The following is a 20,345-nucleotide window of genomic DNA, read 5'->3' as shown; positions in this document are numbered from 1 at the left end:
AAAACAATAATAAAATAATTGCTGTAGGTGTGTGGGTTTATTTGGCCTGTTGAGGCTCCTCAGAGATGCTCAATGCATGCTCTGAACAAATTATCTGTGAATCGTATGGTTTGGGGTCTGAAGATCCAGTGAGATGGAAGCCATTCAACTGTTTCTGCGCCAGTCCGAGGCCAATTCCACCTGTACTGCCAGAGAGCAAAAGCACTAGGACTGAAAGCCCATGCTGCCAAAACTGTCTGGAAGCATTATGCCTCCATCTGTGACCAGGCAAGGAGGAAGCTCTATCTGTAGATGCAGATTACACATATCGGACATATACAGTATTAACAATGAACACAGCAGAACCTTGTGTGCGTGAATTGCAACCGGTCAGCTACTGTAGCACCGGAAAAGGACTTTACGCCTATCCTTCCAAGGGGAATCTCCATGGTGCACCATTTACAAATGATCTTCTCTTACCGCACTGTTATCACAACCTGTATCTCTCCCAAAGGCTGCTGAGGGGAGGGAGTTGTTTTTCAAGAACGCTAGGGGGTCTGGTTTTCAGAGATGATGAGCATCCCCAGCTGCCAAACATCACAAGTGCTAGGTACTCAGCACCAATGAAAATCATGCCCTAAATAGTGTAGTAGTCCCCTGGCTTCTATGCTAGGGGGGCTACTTCTGTGCCTTGCCTCCATCAGAGAAAGGCAGCTTTGCTAGAGTCCTCCTCAGCATTGGTTTTTCATAACAACCCATGCAAAGCAAGCAGTGATAAGTGTCTTGGGGAAGTCCACTAGTTAAAGATTTTAACCAACCAGGAGGAAGATTTTAACCAACATTTATTCTTTCTAGAGTACTTTCTAGTGCTCTTTGAGAGCCTGACCCAGCCCAGTAAGGTGAATGGGAGTCTTTCCATTGACTGCCATGTCTGTAGATCAGTCCTCCAGTGACGGTCACCAGGCCAAATCTAGTCCAGAGGGTCCAATTCCTGTGAAGCTAACAGAATTGTGCCTGCTCCTCTCTGGAGACAGCAAAGTGAATAATGGAGGATGTTATGCCACCTCTCAAACATGCATAAGCAGCTTCAGAGGAAGGTCCGGTTGTGGATGGGAGACCTTGCTAACTGGCAGCTAAGCAGCCAGAGCGACCAGTGAATCTGCCCCCCCGTGTCTCTCTCGGTTTTGGTTTCTTTAATACACTGTAAGAAAAGATTCTAGACTACACTTTGCCATAGAGTCGAATCCACTCCAAAATCTCCACGGTGTGTCACTGATGCATCTTTACAAAAGTGTTTGGAAGAAAACAAAAATAGACTAATCAATAGAACGGAAGGAATTTCACATCCACAACTATCGGGATGATAATAACAATGGTGCCAATAACATCAATGGCTTGTCATCAACGGAGAAGGGCAAGGACATTGCAAACACTGTTGTCTGATCCATTGAAGTCAATGGCAAAACTCTCACTGATTTCAAAGGGACTAGGGTTTCTCTCCAAGTCTTCTTCAGAAACAAGTAATTAGGCTGTGAGGACATGAAACTGAAGCCAGACCAAGTTTAAAGAGATGCAGCTCCATTAATTCAAATGGAGTTACACTTACTTACACCAGGTGTGACTTTGTCCCATACTATTTACCAGGTGAAACAATGTACTTTGTAACTACAAAATGTTGACATAATATTTGTGTCTTGTAAAATAAGGCGATGACAAAATAAAACATTGGACTCATATTTCATTGATCTGCCTCCATTACTGTAAAAAAAACCTCCTCATCCTTCAGAATGAAATAGGAACACATCATGTTTAGGTGTCGTGTAGCTTTAAACTACTGTACAATGCATTTTATCCCTATCACACTCATCATGTTGAAGTGGCTAGGGAACTAGGAGAACAAACACTTTTCAAAAAACAAAGGTGGTTTTTCCCTTTTAATTTTTCTGCCTCTGGTTATATGTAGACAGAACTCTTGGGCGCGGGATGTCCATTTCTGCTCTTCTTTCCCATAATATTCCTGTAAGTAATGAGCGACCGGCCCAGTCAACACTTAAAAAACAGCCTGGTAGTAATATGAAAACATGCTATCAATTTTTAAAAGGATAATACAAAGCACAAATCAAAGGAACGGACCACCTATACTTTTGTTCTGCCTACGTCTATACGAAGCAATTTTTGGCAAAGCTAAATAACATCAGAAGGATGCCTCGTCCAAATTATGGACCTGGAATATTAATTTTCTTGAAGGGGAGTCATAAAGGCTGTCAGAGACAAAGCTGCCTGTTGCTGAGATGGAGAGGCTACATCTACCTGCAAAAACAGATTAACAAGGCAATTTTAAAAAGGCCATTTGTGTTTGCAATGTATGCCTGGGAAGTGTGTGTCCAGTGGCCGTGTGTCCACAATCCAGGCCAAGACTGGAACCATTCTGACCTTTATTATCTCCTACGTTCCATGTCGCTACTTATAAATTCAGCTGCTCAGGAACAATGTTACCGGCAGCCTGAATGCTGAAAGGGAACTACTTTAATTGTATAAGTGATTCCTACATAAAAGATAATAAAGCCTAAAGTGATTAGTAATTATTAGGAGTACAGTTACATGTGCATCACACAGTGATGTATGATTTTATTTCTTTACTTCCCTGTATCGAAAGGTATGCCAGCTGCTTATGAGAAGCCAGTTAAACTTACAATTCTACTTAGCACATAGCTTCAAGGTGCTCTTCAAACACAATGTGATCCTCACTGTCATCCCCCCATACTATCATCAAGCTAGGTCAGGGAAGCTGGGGCAGAAAGGTTAAATGACTTGCCCTAGGCCACTGCTGGAGCCATTGTTGGAGCTGGGAGTAGAACTCTGTGTTCCTGGTTTCTAGCGCTGGGCTGGGGCCCAGGCCCTACCTTTCTTACAAAGCCAAGACGACCCAAACTCTGCTCAGCCAAGGCCTGCCTTGGTAATTTCCCAGGGTCCCAAGGGATGAACGGAATATATTGCATGGAATGGACTGCAGCCTCGAACACAGCTGCTGCCCATGGACACTCCAGGTCTATGGTCTGAAAGGACCTGTGGGCCATGTGTTGGTATGATAGGGAGGGTGAACAACAAAAATGCATGGGAGGCCTTTGGCCTGACAGCTGCACTTTAGGGAAGTTCTTTAAACCATGGCTTGCAGAGTCTGTGTGCTTGGGGTACATGTTCAAGGCTCATGCAGGGACTTGACCATGTGACTTTTGTTGATACCAGCAGAACCTGAGTAACCCAGATCCCCTCTTCACTGCTGCTGAACCCCTCCTCCCTCCCTGTGACACAGAGACAAATCCCACCTGCTGGGAGAATGACAGAAGAGAGGAATCTTCTCGGTGTGATGGAGGCTGAGTTATCTATTGCAATCCTCCGGCTGACAAGGTTCGGGGTGGGGTTGGCACAATGACAGGGCCATCAGTGGACTTGACAAATTAGCTGAATGGTCCAGCTGCAGGGAGTGGCGAGAGGTAGGGGATTTTTCATTTCTCAATGGCAGAAAATGGTTATTCCTGTCCTAATGGCTTTGCTTTTGAATGGGAACAAATTTCGTTCTTTCTTTAAGAAAAACAAACAAAACTTTATTTTTAGAAAATTACCACTTCCTAATGTGTTCCCATTAACCATGTATTGGCTGATTTCCTGTAACCACAGGCCAAAAACTACATTAATGCCGTATATTTGGCTGAAACTTTATGCTCATAAAAGTCTGGAATTGCGAAGTTATGGTTCCCACAGCAGCGTGTGTGTGTGTGTGTGTGTGTGTGTGTGTGTGTGTGTAAACAAGAGCTTATCTATTTTTCTTTTTCTCTTTTCAGGTTTACCTCTTCTATACCTACAGTTCTGAACAGCTTCTTATCCTACTACAGAATGTGGAACCTCCTAAACACAGCACACATAATTTATTTCCACTTAGCTCTACTCTTTGTAACAAACATCATTCATGGTACATCCTGCATTATCCTCTCCCTCTGTATATCACATATAATAAATATCACCACAATAAAATTCATAGCTTGTGACACTCCTTATTAATGCCATCTTCTCATAGCAAAGAGAGATTACAGTGGCCATTATGAATTTACGTAGATCTCACTTCAGAGACAAAGACATACAACACTTTCAGAATAAAGCACTTCATGTCTGCTGCTGGAATGTCTGTCGGATGATGGAAACACACACACAGTTTCCATGCACGCCCATTGCCTTCACCTTAGCAAAAATGGCAATCAATATTTTCAGCAAATCAATGCACTCTAAATGCAATGTTCTCAGGAAAGCAAAGAGAGCAAAAAGGTGTATGAGTGTGTGTGTAAGGCTTCATCTACACTTGGAGCTGGGGGTGTGATTCCCAGCTCACGCAGACATACTCACACTTGCTGACATTGAGGTAGTGTAGAGTTAGGTTTAGGGCAGTTTCTCAAACTGGGGTCGCTGCTTGTGTAGGGAAAGCCCCTGGCGGGCCGGGCTGGTTTGTTTACCTGCCGCGTCCGCAGGTTCGGCCGATTGCGGCTCCCACTGGCCGCAGTTCGCCGCTGCAGGCCAATGGGAGCGGCTGGAAGCGGCGGCCAGTACGTCCCTCAGTCCACGCCGCTTCCAGCCGCTCTCATTGGCCCGGAGCAGCGAACCGCGGCCAGTGGGAGCCGCGATCGGCCAGACCTGCGGACGGGGCAGGTAAACAAACCGGCCGGGCCCGCCAGGGGCTTTCCCTACACAAACGGCAACCCCAGTTTGAGAACCACTGGTTTAGGGTTACCCCCGGGGTCCAGTGGGGTTTGTACTTGGGCAGCTAGCCTGTGCACCCACTGGCCACTCACTGCTGCCCATACTACCCTGGGTACATTACTAATTGTAGTGCGCTACCTTGATGAGAGCTGGTTGGAGTATGTCTGCATGAGCTGGGAATCAGATTCCGGCTCCAAGTGTAGATGTAGCCTGAGTACCAAGCAGCTCCCTGGCTCCTAAGCTGCTCCACCAGCCCGTCAGTGTGACTAGCGTACACACCAGCTGTTTGTTATTTTTCAAATTAGCCAGCCTCCACTAGCTAGCAGGGCCTTTATCTCCTGGACGAGTGATTTATGAGTGCAGATCAGCTGTAGGAAATGCTAAACAGAAACCATGCAGATACTTGGCGAGTCTTGAAAGGGGATCTTTCATTTGGAAAAGTTCAGTAACATTATAGCTGTTTGGAAAACACTCCTAGTTTTGCTTCCAATTTGAGATGTTTGCTCTGACTCTGCAAATTGCTTTTGTTTCCTTCTTCTTCCCACCATGCATTACTGTTTAGGTTATAAAGATGGAAGCCTGGTTTCTAATCTAATTTTGCTCTAAATCTGCTAAAAGGAGCATAAGTTTTCTGGGGCTTCACTCACAGGCCAACTCTTAAACCTATTTTCTGTTTAGAAGGCCCAGGTCTCTCTCCTGGAACATCAGCATTACACAAAATTCGAATAGTCTTTCATGTCCTACTGTAAGAGCTCAGCACAGTTCTTGCCTCATGGTCTGGCTTGCTGGGAGAGCATGAATAATTAAAATCTGTAGCACAGTGGCTTGTTCATATTTAAATAGTATTAGTGTTGCAAACTGTCTTGAGCAGTTTAATATTCATACCTTACATGGTCCTCTTAGAGCTGATATAACACAGTACCTGATTTAAATTGCTGCTGTCAGTTTTGATTAAAATTTAAGTTGAACACAGTTGCAGGAAAATTAAATTAACATTCTTTCTGAGCAATACTATGTAATTTAATGTAACAATTAATACAACTGAATCATGTAACTGCTAAGAGAGGTTTAAATGTAACCCAGGATTGGAGGAAGGCAGGAAAACATTGCATTTTCCAACTCTAAAGGATTCCAGGACTGGGAAAAGAGAAACCCAACATGTTGTCAGTGCCATTAAGAAAAGAAAATAAACAAAACCCAACATATCTAAGAGGAAACTCATTTTGTTTTCCAGAGGAAGGAATCAAGCTATCAATAAAAAGCTCGCAAGGTCTTTTCTAATTGCGTTAATTTGACATCTTATGGAAGGAAAAAATAATGATTAAAACTATTCTAGATTTCTAGCCCTATTTGACTGGCTGGGGCTTCCTGCGCTGGCTTCTTCAGGGATGTTCTGGGTCTCTTTTGTTCTTTGCTCCAAAGTGTCCAGACTAGAATTGGTTGGAAAATGGGCTTTTTTTCTACAGACAATGTTGACTTTTTGTCAAAAACCGAAAACCAAAAAAAATTTGAACTTTTTTTTCATCTACAAATTCAATATTTTGGGTCAAAAATCACCAAAAAATGCTCAACTGAAAACTGCCAAAAAGGTTTTTTTCTTTTAGCTGAGACTTTCCATTTTTCAGCTTTTCAGATTTCCAGTGGGGAAAAACAACAATAACCTGTAAACATGTCAAAACCTGAAGACACATCTCCACTGCCAATGATCAATAGCCCCCACAGCACACCTTTCCAGATTCAAGGGTCCTACATATGCCTATCACGGCATGTGGTGAACCTCATCCAGTGCATCAAATACCCAATAACAGCTATGTGGGTGAAACCAGACAATCACTACGCTCGTAAATGAATTCACACAGAACAATTATAAAAGACATAAAACACCATCTCACCCATAGGCAAACACTTTTCACAAAGCAATCACTCCATATCTGATCTTTCAATACTTGTCCTCAAAGAAAACCTGAACAACACCTTAAAAACTTACATTCATAACTCTGCTAGACATAAAAAGCCACGGACTTAACAGGGACCTGGGTTTATGGCTCATTACAACAATTTGTAGCATGTCACATTGCCTGCTACCTTTAATTGCCCATTTTAAACCCTTTATGCATAACAATCTAACCCCTAAAAAAACAACAAGGAGTCTGGTGGCACCTTAAAGACTAACAGATTTATTTGGGCATAAGCTTTCGTGGGTAAAAACCTCACTTCTTCAGATGCATAGAGTGAAAGTTACAGATGCAGGCATTCTATACTGACACATGGAGAGCAGGGAGTTAGCAGGAATCTAACCCCTAATTTCCCACTTCAGGTGACTGGCTCCAGCATGCTACCCCGTCTGCTTAATAATCTATCAGTCTGTATTTAGCTCAGACCGGAAGAAAAACTCTGTGTAGTCAAAAACTTGGACCTTCCACCAACAAAAGTTGGTCCAGTAAAAGGTATTACCTCCTTTACCTTGTCTTTAACAACAACATCATCAACATTTTTGACATAGAGACTTTCCACAAACAGTTTTGTTCAGTTGATAACCCAGTTTTCTGTTGGAAAAAAAGTTAACAGAAAATTTTTCACCCCCTAACACAATTTTTTTTTCTGCCATGCCTGCCTGCCTTTCTCTCCCTCCAGGAACCTTTCACTTTCACCAGTCAAACTAGCTTGGAAATAGCCCTAGGACAGCTACAGGTCTCCCTAAACAAACACACACAACGTGGCTAATGACTAGATTCTAAATGTTCATAACCAAAATTGTGAGCGTAGGTTTTTACACATTCCAACACTCAGCTGTGTCCTGGCATTCCGGCGACTGGAGCTTGACATTTTTGTTCATGGATATTTGCCATAGGCAAAAAATTGTGCATCCCAAATCCTGTACTCCCAAACTTCTTTTTACCATTTGCAATGGGTATGCTGAGACCAGTTTTAAAATTTGGTCCTAATGATGACTGACTCCCATATAACTGGCACTCTGGTTTAGGAGACAGAGAGAGAGCTCCTCTATTTCCCTGGCAACAGGTGATAAAATTGAATCACTTGGTCAGCACAGTCTCCATGGGATTCAGGAGTCCCAGCACAAAATGTGTGCTCAGCAAAATAAACTATGACTGGATAATCAGATTTTATATATATATAAAATTTCACATGAAAAAGATCAACACACATCAAGCATAGAGACCTTCTGCATAATTACCAGCAATTACAAACAATGAAAAAAGTAGGTACATCAAATTATTCATGTTCAAAAAATTAACATAGCTGAATTAACACTTATGAAAAAGAAATTAAACATTTTTGCTGCCTCAATTAAATGTTCGAGGGATGAACTAGAATCAGTGTTTCTCAATCTTTTTGATACCAGGAACAAGCTTGCTGTCTTCTTAAACTGTGTCAGGGAGAGCTTGGGGACTGGCACTGGTCCATGGACCGGTCATTGAGAAACACTGCACTAGATGACCTGTGAGCAGTTTCTTCAAACCCAAATTGTTCTGTGATTCAGCTCATCTTCTCTCTACTGGTGAAATTAATTTCAGTGTCTCTAAATCCCCTAGGTTGCTTTGAAAATCACAGTCCACTGGTGTATGTTCTCAGAGAGTGAAATTCTTACCTCTGAAGATGGTCAGCACAAGCCCAGAGCACCACATAAGATCCAGTGATGGCTGAAGTGGTCCTAGCGCTGACTCTCAGCATGTTTATCTTACAGGCATGTTTCATGCTATTGGCAGTCACGTATGCAGATTCAGGGCTGAAAACATGATCATATTAAGCACTGTTCTCTAAACCAGGTTGTTAAAGAAGTTCCTAAATTTTCACATCAAAAGTTCTTTCCTTTCCATCTTCAGAACAAAGGATTTCCCCCCCTCAAAGTCACAAAAGTCTCCACAAAGGATTGTTGCAAGGATACTAAAAGGTTCAACAGACAGAGGAATAAAAAGGATCTTTTAGGCAAGACTATATCTTTTACATCACGTAGAGCATGGACCATTCACTTGTTTCAAATATGTCATAAAACTTTTATTTTAATTTATCCCCTTTCCAGATTTTTATCACTTGAGCAAAACAAAAATCAAATCTAAGCCTTGTGAATAGGTTTGGTTTATTTAACATACAGCACATTCCTGGGTGTAACAGCTGTTTTAAACATTTAAAGTGACCTCCAACTAGAAACTTGCACTGCAGAATGTATATTTGTTACCTTTCATTGTCTCTCACCCTTGACTAAATGACCTTTAAGGTCCAGAAACTTTATAGGACCATTATTTTATTAGCCTAATAAAAGGTAGCTCTAGTACCAAAATTAATGTTTCTGTGGAAAGGACAGCTAACTACGCTGCCACCCCTGGGAAGAAAATATATGGTCAGAGTTGGACTCTTCTGTCAGACATCTTGCTGGCTGGGTAGACTACGATCCATGTGGTTTATCCTCTGTCACCTCAGAGGAGGAGGGATTACAATTCCTGGCTTTATTACTTCTTTTAACAGCTAACACAGAGCCTGAATAGAAAGTTTTAGAAAATTCTTGTTTAACAGATCTATCAGTAGTGTCTGAGCATCTGCATGCTTAGAGCATCTATTACCTTGCAAAGTCTCTCTCTCTCCCCTTGGCCCTTGCTATGTGCAGTATCTGGGCCTGAGGCATGGTAATCAATCCAAAATTCACCCTATTAACTAGCGCACGCGCGCACACACGAAAGAGCGAGAAAGTTTAACAACTAAGCCCCGCCTAGCACAGGTTCTTCATAACCTTGCATAAGTAGATTTTTAATGGTAACATTAAAACCTGCAAGAGGAAAGCTCTCACGCAGGTGGGATACATTTCACAGTGAAACAGTAAACGGATCTCTTTGCTAGCCATTTCCAGGTTAGCTACAATAATAGAGTCAAGTATCAGGGGGTAGCCGTGTTAGTTTGTATCCACAAAAACAACAAGGAGTCCGCTGGCCCTGTCAACATTGGTTCTCCACTTGTGAGGTACTCCCTTCTCTTCATGTGTCATTATAAAATGCCTGCATCTGTAACTTTCACTCCATGCATCTGAAGAAGTGAGGTTTTTTACCCACTAAAGCTTATGCCCAAATAAATCTGTTAGTCTTTAAGGTGCCACCGGACTCCTTGTTGTTTTAATAATAGAGTCAGGTATATGTTACCCACCATCTCCTGTAGCTGACATTCCAGATCAGCATGAGCCAGAATGGCATGAAAACACCTTCTGGAGGGGAAGGAACTGTCCTGAAGTAACTTACGGCCAAACTGAACATCCATCTTTGCTCTGCGTACTCCAGGAGTGGAGTAAATCATCCCTGTAGTCGGGGACAGCTCAAAAAAGGACACTGTGATGGAGAACCATGTACACACATAATGGCAAGTACCCAAACATTGCTCAGCTGCAAAGAGCCACAGTAAAATGCACACAATGGAGCAGGCTGCAGCTGCTGTCATCTTTAATATGAAGGCGTGGCCTGCAAAGACTACACATCCCAGCATGCCATGCTTCATATTGAGCTGAGGAGGTCAAGCCACTTGTTGGGTCTGAGCATCTTTATGCTAATGTATTAAAAAAATGGGAGCCATCAAGAGCCTTCACTCTGTGTATATTTCATTTACCATAGGGATGGTAAATCTAACTACACTTGTCCTATGCCTCACGTGACCTGAGAGTAAGGGTTCCCACCGGGAATGTGGGAGGGAAGGGGAGTTATGAAAGGCAATCAGTGGAGGGGGGATCTGCAAGTCATCAAAGATTTTATGACCATCTACATCAAAGAAAATCTTGCTTCCCCACTGACCATGCACCCTGACCCCTCAAAGTCGATTATTCTCAGTTAATCTCTCAAAATACACTCACAAATAAATGATACAGGCTTAGCACTGGCATCGCTCAGAGGTTTTGAACTTTTAATTTATAGTATGTATAACAGAGTCGCAAGAAGCTTTGACTTCGAATAAGGGGCTGCCAATCAGCAAAGGTCTGAGACATACAGGCTGAGAGCCTCCATCAACCTCTTGAGTCTTCTAAGGAGGGATGCCATGTCTGTGACAACATCTCGTCAGCAGGAAAACTTGGCATGTCCAGGAAAGAGAAGAGACGATGCGACTGAAGGAGAAAGCCTTTTTAAACAAAGGAGCAGATAAAATGCAGTCCAGCCTGCGTGGACCCTGTTTGACATGGACATATTTGCATGGGCTTGTGTGCAGCCTGGACCTTCAGGCTGGAGAGAAAATCAAACACTTATACTGGTAAGGGCCACTTTCATTTTTTCCCCCAGGGAGCAAGTAATCAGGACAAAAGGCTTAATAGTAAATCATTCAGTGAGGGCTTCTGATGTTTTAGCATTTTTGCATTGATTGCTGGCGTTTGTTGGGGTTTGTCTGCTTCCTCGCAGAACTTCCCCACACCTGAAGCTACCGTAGGGGGGCCGCTTGATGGGCCCAGGTGCTGGGGCACTTTGCCATTCAGCATAATTAGGGGCAACGTGAATTGCCAAATTCGCACGGGGAGGTCAGACCCCCCCAAGACGTAGCAGAGACGTGGAACAAATAAATCTGCGATTCCGGCAGCACAACCCAATAGCTGTTTATTTATGAAGGCCAAAAAACAAAAAGTGTGTGTGTGTGTGTGTGTGTGTGTGTGTGTGTGTGTGTGTGTGTGTGTGTGTGTGTGTGTGTGTGTGTGTGTGTGTGTGTGTGTGTGTGTGTGTGTGTGTGTGTGTGTGTGTGGAGGGCCACACAGCCTGATGCCAGGCCCCAGCCAAAAATCCTGAAAGGCATTTCATTGGCTGGAGTAATCATTAAAAACTATTACTTGAAATGGCAGGCCCCAGTGCTTTTCCCAAGGCAATGACAGTTCCAGCCTAGATACATCTGCTGTGATGTTTTATTGATTATTTAAGAGCCTTAAGGCAATTTAGCTGGAGCCTGTAGAAAAGTATTTTGGTTTTGTTCCACTGGATGCCATTGTTTCTGGGCTACCTCACTGCCTAGGAAACTTGCTTCTGATGTAGTTACTTTAGCTGTACAGCTACACGTGCAGCTGTACAGCGCTGTGAGGTAAACCTGTCTTCGTGCAGCTGAGTAGGGAAAAGCGCTGCAGTCTGTCCACACTGACACTGCCAGCGCAGTGGTGTGGCCACACTTGTAACATTTGCAGCTGTGTTGGGAGCGGTGCATTATGGGCAGCTATCCCAGCATTCATGTGGCTGCAACGTGCTTTTCAAAACGGGGGGCGTGGTGTGGATTGTGACAGGGAGTGTGGGGGGAGAGAGAGTGCTTTTTGGAGCATGTCAGCTCTCTATTTTGCAAGTTCCGAACTCCCGGCCCCCTGCTCATTCATTCACTCACTCAAAGCAAGCTGCAAACTGTTTGCTTTTCTCTGTGGTAGGAGCTTTGAAACCGGCACTTCCGCATTCCTGCAGCCGGTCACAACAATGGAGAGGATTGGCCACTTGACAAGGTGATTAGTGCAGCGCTGCAAGCCGTTTACACTCACACCCGTGAGTCTTAGGCCTTGGCTACACTGGCAATTCACAGCACTGCACTTGCTGCGCTCAGGGGTGTGAAAAAACACCCCCCCTGAGCGCAGCGAGTGCAGCGCTGTAAAGCGCCAGTGTAATCAGCGCCTGCAGCGCTGCACGCTCCCTCGCAGCGCTGCAAGCTATTCCTCTCGGCGCGATGCGGCAGCGCTGTGAATCCGCGAGTGTAGCCAAGGCCTTAGCCACTCCGCTGCAGCTGTGATTCCTCTCGGGGAGGTGGAGTACCTGCAGCGGTGTACCCAGGGAGATACAGCGCTGTAAGTGCCCTGCCAGTGTGGACGGGGAGTGAGTTACAGCGCTGGGGGAGGCTTTACAGCGCTGTAACTTGCAAGTGTAGCCAAGGCCTTAGTCTAAAGTTTCTGGGAGAGGCTCTACTGGGACAAAACAAGCTGGCTAGAGAACTGTGCCCCTTGCATCAACACTGTATCTACGTAGGAAGTTGGTTGGGGTTTTGCAGTGACTTGCACGAACAGCCCGAATCCATAGGAATGTAGGATTTGTCATTAGCACATTGCCTTAATAGCTGACTCTGAGTGATGCTTCAGAGGAAGGTAAAAAACAAACAAACAACCTGGTCTTGTACAAAGCTTTACCATGGAGCAGCTCTTCCTGGTTTGGAGCAAGGACTAGAACCTGGCTCTGCCACAATCCCAGGTGAGTGAAAGAATAGTTAATTATTTGCACCAAGTGGAACCGCTCCAATAGGAGAGATTGAGAGCGAGAGAGAGAATGGCTTTATAGCCTGGTGGCTGGCTCTTCTGGGGTGGGGCTCTTGCATTGGTGTTTTTTCATGAAAGAATTCGAAAGGTCTCATTTTCCTTCCTCGTCAGAACAACTACAACATTTGAAATCTCAAAATTTTTCCTGGAATGGAATTGTTGTTTTCTGGCCAGGCCTATTCTCAACTGCTACAGGGGAATGCTTAATGACCTGGAGCATGGAGACTCTAGTGTATAATCAAGTGACAGATTACAGGGAACATGTAGCTCAGCCTGAAATTCAAACAGGGAATGTACAAAAAAGACTGACCTGATTCATTCAGCCCTAAACTGTGACAATCCCCGTGTGGGTGTGCAGGGAGGGGGAGGTGCTGGAGTAGCGATAGATGCATTTTGGTGCTGGATGAACATTTATGTTAACAGGCCTCACACACCGAGGAAAGAAATTAGGGTTTTAGTTAACAAGCCATGTTGGCACAATTCGCCTCCTGATGCTGGAGAGCGAACCCTGAAAGGAGTATGCAGTGGTTAGAGGGGCAGTTGCTATTGAAGTCCAAAGTAGGACCCCAGCAGCACTTGGCAGACATGTTCCTTACTTCTTCGAGGTTACTGCCATAAGGAGGGAGCTATCAAAGGCCAATAACAAATGCCAGGTTCCAGCATTATATCCCTGTCCTAGGATACTGCAAAGAAAGGCTCAGGGATTTCCAGTTCAAGGGGCGGGATCCTCAGTGGATATTAGAAAAATCCGAAACTGCATTCACAGGAGTGGCTGCTTAGGACATTTCACCTTTATAGGATGTCTGTCTCTTTCTGGGGTCTGAGTCACGATGTTCTTCAGCTGCTAGAGAGGAGATGTTATTGGTATCTCTCTGCAATTGCCTGTCAACTTGGAAGATGTTTTGCCTTAATTCCAATGGCCTTTCATGAAAAGAAAACCACCAACAGAGCCACTACCTTTGAATAATATTTGTCCTTTGCTGCGTGGTATGTTTTGTTGAAATCTTATGTAAAAGGAGATAATGATGATAAGAAAATGAGGACAAGAGTTGTAATAGATAGTAAAGTTTTCCCCCCTGGATACAGGCATAATGTGAGTTCTCAAGTGCAGCCCAAAGGAGAAGTTAATTTTATAACCTTGTTCATTCTCAGTGGCTTCTTCGACTTTTCTTCAATATGATTTCTGCCTTCCGGCCTGATTGCAGGCTCAGCACATACAGTGTGGTATTTGGTTATGTGGCCTAGTGGCTGGAGAACTGGACTGGGACTCCCAGCTCTGCCACTGGGCTCCTGAGTGACCTTGAGCAAGTTACTTCACCACCACAACATGGGGAGGATGACAGGGACTCCTTTGTCAAGCTGTTGGAGATCTGTGGATGAAAAGTGCTGCATAAGAGCTCAGTGGTGGTGTTCATTACACCCCCATTCAGCCTTGAGCTTCTGAAGTGTGTCAAAAATTTCCCCACGCTCTGGGAGACGCTAACAGCGGTTAGACTCCAGAAAACATCAAACTGCAGGAAGGGAAAGACCCACATGTCCCTGGCTGCTGGGACAATTTCTTCTTAGGGTCAGTTAACTAAGGGCCCAATCCTGCAAGCATTGACATCAATGGTAATACTCATGTCTATAAAGTTGAACATATGTGGGATCAGGGCCTATGACTTTTTTCCAGCTCAGGAAGAGATTGTTCATGCCCCAGAAGTGGGTCCGGCAGGTGAGAACAGCCACACTGGGTCAGACCAATGATCCATCCAGCCCAAGATCCTGTCTTCTGATGGAGGCCAGTGCCAGATCCTTCTGAAGGAGTGAACAGGGCAATTATTGATTGATCCATTCCGGTCATCCTGTCCCAGCGTCTGGCAGGCAGAGGCTTAGGGACACCCTGAGCATGGGGTTGCATTTCTGGCCATCTTGGCTAATAGCCATTGATGGATCGATCCTCCATGAAAAGCCTTCACTGACACTGTCCCATGGCAGACCCATTTGGTCAATGAGGTCTTTATGCTCTAGACCTATTAATCCACTTTCACCAGCATCAAATTCACTGTAAAATTTACAGTGAATTTGATGCTGGTGAATGTGGATTAACAGGTCTAGAGCATAAAGACCTCATTGACCAAATGGGTCTGCCATGGGGCTGTTTTTATATATATATATAATGTGACCATTCCCGGGCCTTGAATATTTGCCCCTCTCAACTGGGTACCACGCTGCATTTTTGAAAAAGCACTATTTTCCCTGAGATATTAGATATGCTTTTTATAACCATGCTGCTGCCATCATGCACTCCATTTGCTGTCTCTTCACATTGGGGAATGGCAAAGAATGAATCATTCTAGGAAGGATAAGAGGGCATCTGATGTCAGCTATGAAAACAATGGTGTGGCGTGTAGGAACCTGCCTCCTTTCTGTGCAGAAGAATATTTAGCAGTGCAATAAACTTGACTTAATAATTCTTGACTTAACAATCAACTACTGAAGTGGCAACATCCAATAAGTAGTTCAACTGGAACATCTGAAAAAAAATCAATGCTCTTTGCCAGCATCTGATACTTGTACAGTGTCCGAAGATAACGGGCAGTAGGCGTGTTCCCACTTCAGGGAAAACCTCATTCATTCATGGGAATCATAGCAGTTAACCATGGACCTACCAGAGTTAGATCAGCTTGTACAGTCTCTTCCCAATGCAGGATTGTTCCCAACAGATGCTCAGAGACCACAGTGATGGGCAACCTTATGAAAACCTAGACACACCAAGATGTGTTCTGTTGCTTTTGTATTTTTTAAAAGTCCAAATGAATGGGACTTCTGCCAGCTCTGCTGGGAGAGGACATTTTCCAGAACTGCTCTCTCCACCCTCCTGACACATATACAGATATATTTCACACCTTTGTTGTCTGAATAAGCCCAGTGCAGATTGGGAGGCACAGATTGGGAGGTGGTGTCTTGTGTGGAATGATGTGGTTGGTCCCAGTCCGGTTCCCAGAGGACAGAACAGCTTGGCAGTGTTACCTTGGGTGATAAACAGAATGGTCAATATGAGAAAGTGGCATAACACAAGGGCAGGGTGCACAGGCTGGACAACACCTAAATTTGACAGCTGGTGAATTATGGGTGCTTACACAGATAGTGTCCCCATCATAAACCCCCCCTCCGCTGGCACTAATTACTCCTCTGATGGCAATCTCAGCAGAGAGGTTGAGGATTGAATGGTCTATGAATTCTGAACTCCCCTTCCCAGCCCAGATTGAGAGAGATTGGCAGAACTGTTTGGGGCAAGGGTGAGGGGCAGATTTTTCATTGCTGCTGCTCATGCTGCACCTCTCCTGAGGATAAACAGAGGTCTCCAGGGCTGTCCGTCTGGTGTCAAATTCACCCCTGCAAATGCACAGAAAAGTGGACCCAATGTGTGGAGTTGCGATGAGGGGAGTACAAACCAGTCAGAGTGTCCGTCAGTTAATGTTCTCTATAAAAACAAGGGTTAAAATGCGTAGTGTGTTTATTGACCCTCTTTCCCATGCCCAGAGCTGTTCCAGAAGGTATTTTATATATGGAATAAAAATAAAACTGATGGACCATTTGATATCTTTCTGTACTTTTCAAGTCCCTGGAGCATGTATGGTTGAGAAACTACTTTCTCCCTGACAGACACTTAAGACTGAATCTGATGTCACTGGACCTTAAGAGCATAGTGGGTCCAAGTCGCTCAGAAACTTCGGCTGGACTCCATCTGTGGTTTTTATGAAACCCACTAAAAGTGGACTAATGGAGGTCTATTTTCTGGCTAATGAAAACTCTCATTAGTCCTCTGATCTATCATTATCTTCGGGACGGAATTAGAACCCAGTATACTTTTTCAAGGTGATACCTTTTATTAGACTGACTAGGAAGTTTTCAGGCTTGCAAGGTCGCAGATAGGCAAGGTCACTTCAGGTGCAATGTACATTCACAGCAATATTCTCCTTAGGTTACCTAAACAGAAAGGAGGAAACAGTTCTCATTGTTATTCTGGGCGGAGTGGGTGGTGACTTCACCTCTGGGTACAGTATCTGTGAAATCTCACCACTGCTCATGAAAGATCTTTTAGGACAATTAAATACCATGGATCAAGGTTTTAGTTACTCTATGCACTAGATGTTGATGAACATTGGAGTGCCACAGATCTAGTAGCTAGCTCCTACTCACCTGGAAGTGTTCTCACCCTTCATGAATCTGGTGCAGTTGGAGATGGACAGCCCTGGAAACAGGACTCTGTATCAACAAAAGAGCTATGGCAGAAGGGGTAGCAGTACCTAGAACAGTCTGTGTAAATGAGTATCTGGTCTGGTCTGCAGGCCCCACATGGAGTTATCAAGGGAATCAGTCATAGGATTGTGGCTTCTCTGCAAAGATTTTCAACCAGGGTAACAATTAATGACAGCTGTGAGAGAGAAACTATCCACTAGGAACTGGTCTGAGACCATCTAACCTACGGTCAGACAGTAATGGCCATCTGCCTAGAGTTGGTCAGAAAACTAAAATGTTACCAGCAAATCATTTCAAGAGAAAAGTCTCCCTTAGGTGTTTTTTGGTTGAAAAATGTCAGTTTTCTGCCGGAAAGTAGCATTTTCTCTCACTTTTTAAAAAAACTTTCACATGTTTCAGTTAAAAAAACTTCTTTAGAAGTGTGGGAAATGTTCTCTCCCCATCCTCCCCACCCCCACTTTCTCTCACTTTATAAATATTTTTCCCTTTTCCACTGGAAGAAACTAAAGAGGGGAGAGGGAGGAAGTAGAAAAGATTGAACTCAGTAGCTTAGGAGCTGTGCAGGCTCTGGGAAATATTGCAAAGCGTATAGTAAAAAGCAAGGTAGCACAGGGAGTGAAACTGAGTTTTGACTCTAATAGGAGACTGTGAATGAAGATGAATCTTTGTTTTCACAAACCTTGTCTGGCTGACAGGAAACACAGGAGTAACAGCTCCAGATAAACCTTTACAAATGCACAGATGTGTTGCAAATATTAGAATAGGAAGCGGAGGGTTTGGATATTTTCCCTCTCCCTTTACCTCCAGCATCTTGAGTTTGGGGGACTGAACAGCACCAGCCAGAATTGGGGGCGGGTAGGAGGCCTGGTAAGTGTGAAATACAGAGCACACCGAAGAAAAAACTCTCTTCAGGAAGAAATTAATTATGCAAATGATCTTTCCGGAAGGTTTAAAAATAAGTTATTTTTTAAAGGAGAACAGATGGGCTCAGGGTACCCAACAGACACATTTTCTGTCTTGGAATCAGTATTACGTAACAACTGCAAGAGCAAAGCTTAGGTGTTTGTGTGAGTCATGCAGGCAACAGGATGGAAGATGCTTCTAATCTAAACTTGCCTTCAAAATGCAATGTGCTTCCACTGTCCCCGAGCTGCAGGCCTATGGGAAAAGCTGTCTCTTGCAATGTGTCCTAAAGGTGATGAGAATGGGGTTCAGCTCCATCTCAGCAAATTCCTCATTGTTGAAAAGCTCTGACTCACCCCTCTCAGTTATTTCCACGTTGAGGACTCTGAGCCGAACATTGTGGTTTCTCAAATGAAAGGATATTGTCAGGCGGAACTGCCCCCACACTGGTTGTGAGCAGCGTACGAGTCCTGTAATGATAGGTTCTGGAATGCACTTTTAGAATGATCGCTCATAAAGGATAGTACTGGAACGCCCCCAAGAGATGGCTGGAGAACGGCATTCTGACACGACTAAAGCCCTGGCTGAGACTCTGAACTGCTTCCCACCCCCAGCCCGTTTGGGACTCTGGAAACATTAAAAAAGGGAATATTTTCTTAATGAACTAGATAGTATTCTTGATCCGGGGCTGGGTATTCTGAGTGCATGGCTCGATTCTCTACAGCTGGCATGCAGTCTTGGTGCTGGAGATTTATCAGTGGATGCATTCAATTATTTGCATTTGTGAGGGATGACTGGGTTACAAAATATTGGCAGAACTTCCCCTATTTTCTGGAGCTTCTCTATTATCAGCTCCCATCTTCTCACCCCACCTGTTCTGAAACATAGGCTCAACTTGTTGCATTTTAGCCTCTAGTGCGTTGGACACCTCTACTTCATGCCCCCCATCTTTGACTGAGAGAAGGGATGAGAGATTGATGGGTGCCCCCTGGCAATTAGTGCGTTGAGAAGAGGAGAACAGTGAATTGCCAAGAAACCCAATATCTGGATTTGTACATTCAGCCCCTAAAAGTAGGCTTGGCAGAATTCGATTTTTATTTCATTATAATTTTGACAGATAATATTGATATTTATTTTTAAGCATTTTTTTAGATTTTTATAAAAAAAAATCACAATTGTGCAAAATTATGGATTTTAAACTTTTTTTTCTATGTTTATTTAAGTTTTCAAAGTTGCAGAAAATTATGGGGGAGGTCGAACAATAATAACTATTTAATGACAGATGCTGAGATTCAAAAAGTTAAAGCGTTATAATGGTTAAAACACAAATTGTCAAACATGTCGAAATATACAAAGTAAATATCCTCAAATCAAAGTCTAATCAATTCTCAAGCAGCATTTGCCGTACTTCGCCTATCTGTAATTTTCTGTGATCAGCAATGGAAATATTTTTTGTCAGTTTGGGTGTGTACAGTGAAATCGACATTTACCAACAAAAATACAATTCTTCCCAAACCTACTTAGTAATGCAAGAAGTCCATAGAAATTGCACAGGTATGTCCCATTCCATTTCCCGACCCATACAGTATGTCCTTGTGGGTCACTGTCACTGTAATTACTTATCTACACAGACTGTATTCAATCCAGTGAGCTAATCCCAACACTATTGAGCCAGGAGAACTTTGGAGGGAAAAAGTTACTGACCAACCCTTTCTTTCTCCGTCAGAACTAATCAGCATCAGAAAAGTTAATGGGGAACACAAAACCTATTTAAACGATGCATTTACCACTTGGCTGATCCCATTACATTGTGTAATATCCAGGTGTCACATTTTCTCTCCAAATGTCTGTCTTAATGCTTTCCCGGGCTGCTTGGATTAGCTGGGCACTGCTGAATGCCACGTGGGAGCGTGTGTAACCCTCCCACCCTCACTCCCCAAGAACCTGAGGTTTCCAGGAAAAGACAATCTCCATGGGAGGATAATCAGGTTTCCGATGAAATAGAAAGTGAAACCAGGCAGGTTGGCAGGATGCAATTAAAGAGACCTCCCTGACCAAACGTGTGCAGAACTATCCAGTGTCCCTCCAGGGCCCGATTCAGGGAAGCACTCTGGTATATACCTAATTTTTTGCCTACTGCCTTGACTTTAATGGAAATTAAACACATGCGGAAAATGAAGCACAGGTTTGAGTGCTTTCCTGACCAGGGGTCTCTGGA

The sequence above is a fragment of the Emys orbicularis genome, chromosome 23 (assembly GCF_028017835.1).
Source record: "Emys orbicularis isolate rEmyOrb1 chromosome 23, rEmyOrb1.hap1, whole genome shotgun sequence".
Lineage (NCBI taxonomy): Eukaryota > Metazoa > Chordata > Testudines > Emydidae > Emys > Emys orbicularis.
The sequence above is the reverse complement of the archived record's forward strand: the minus strand, read 5'-3'. Positions refer to the sequence as shown.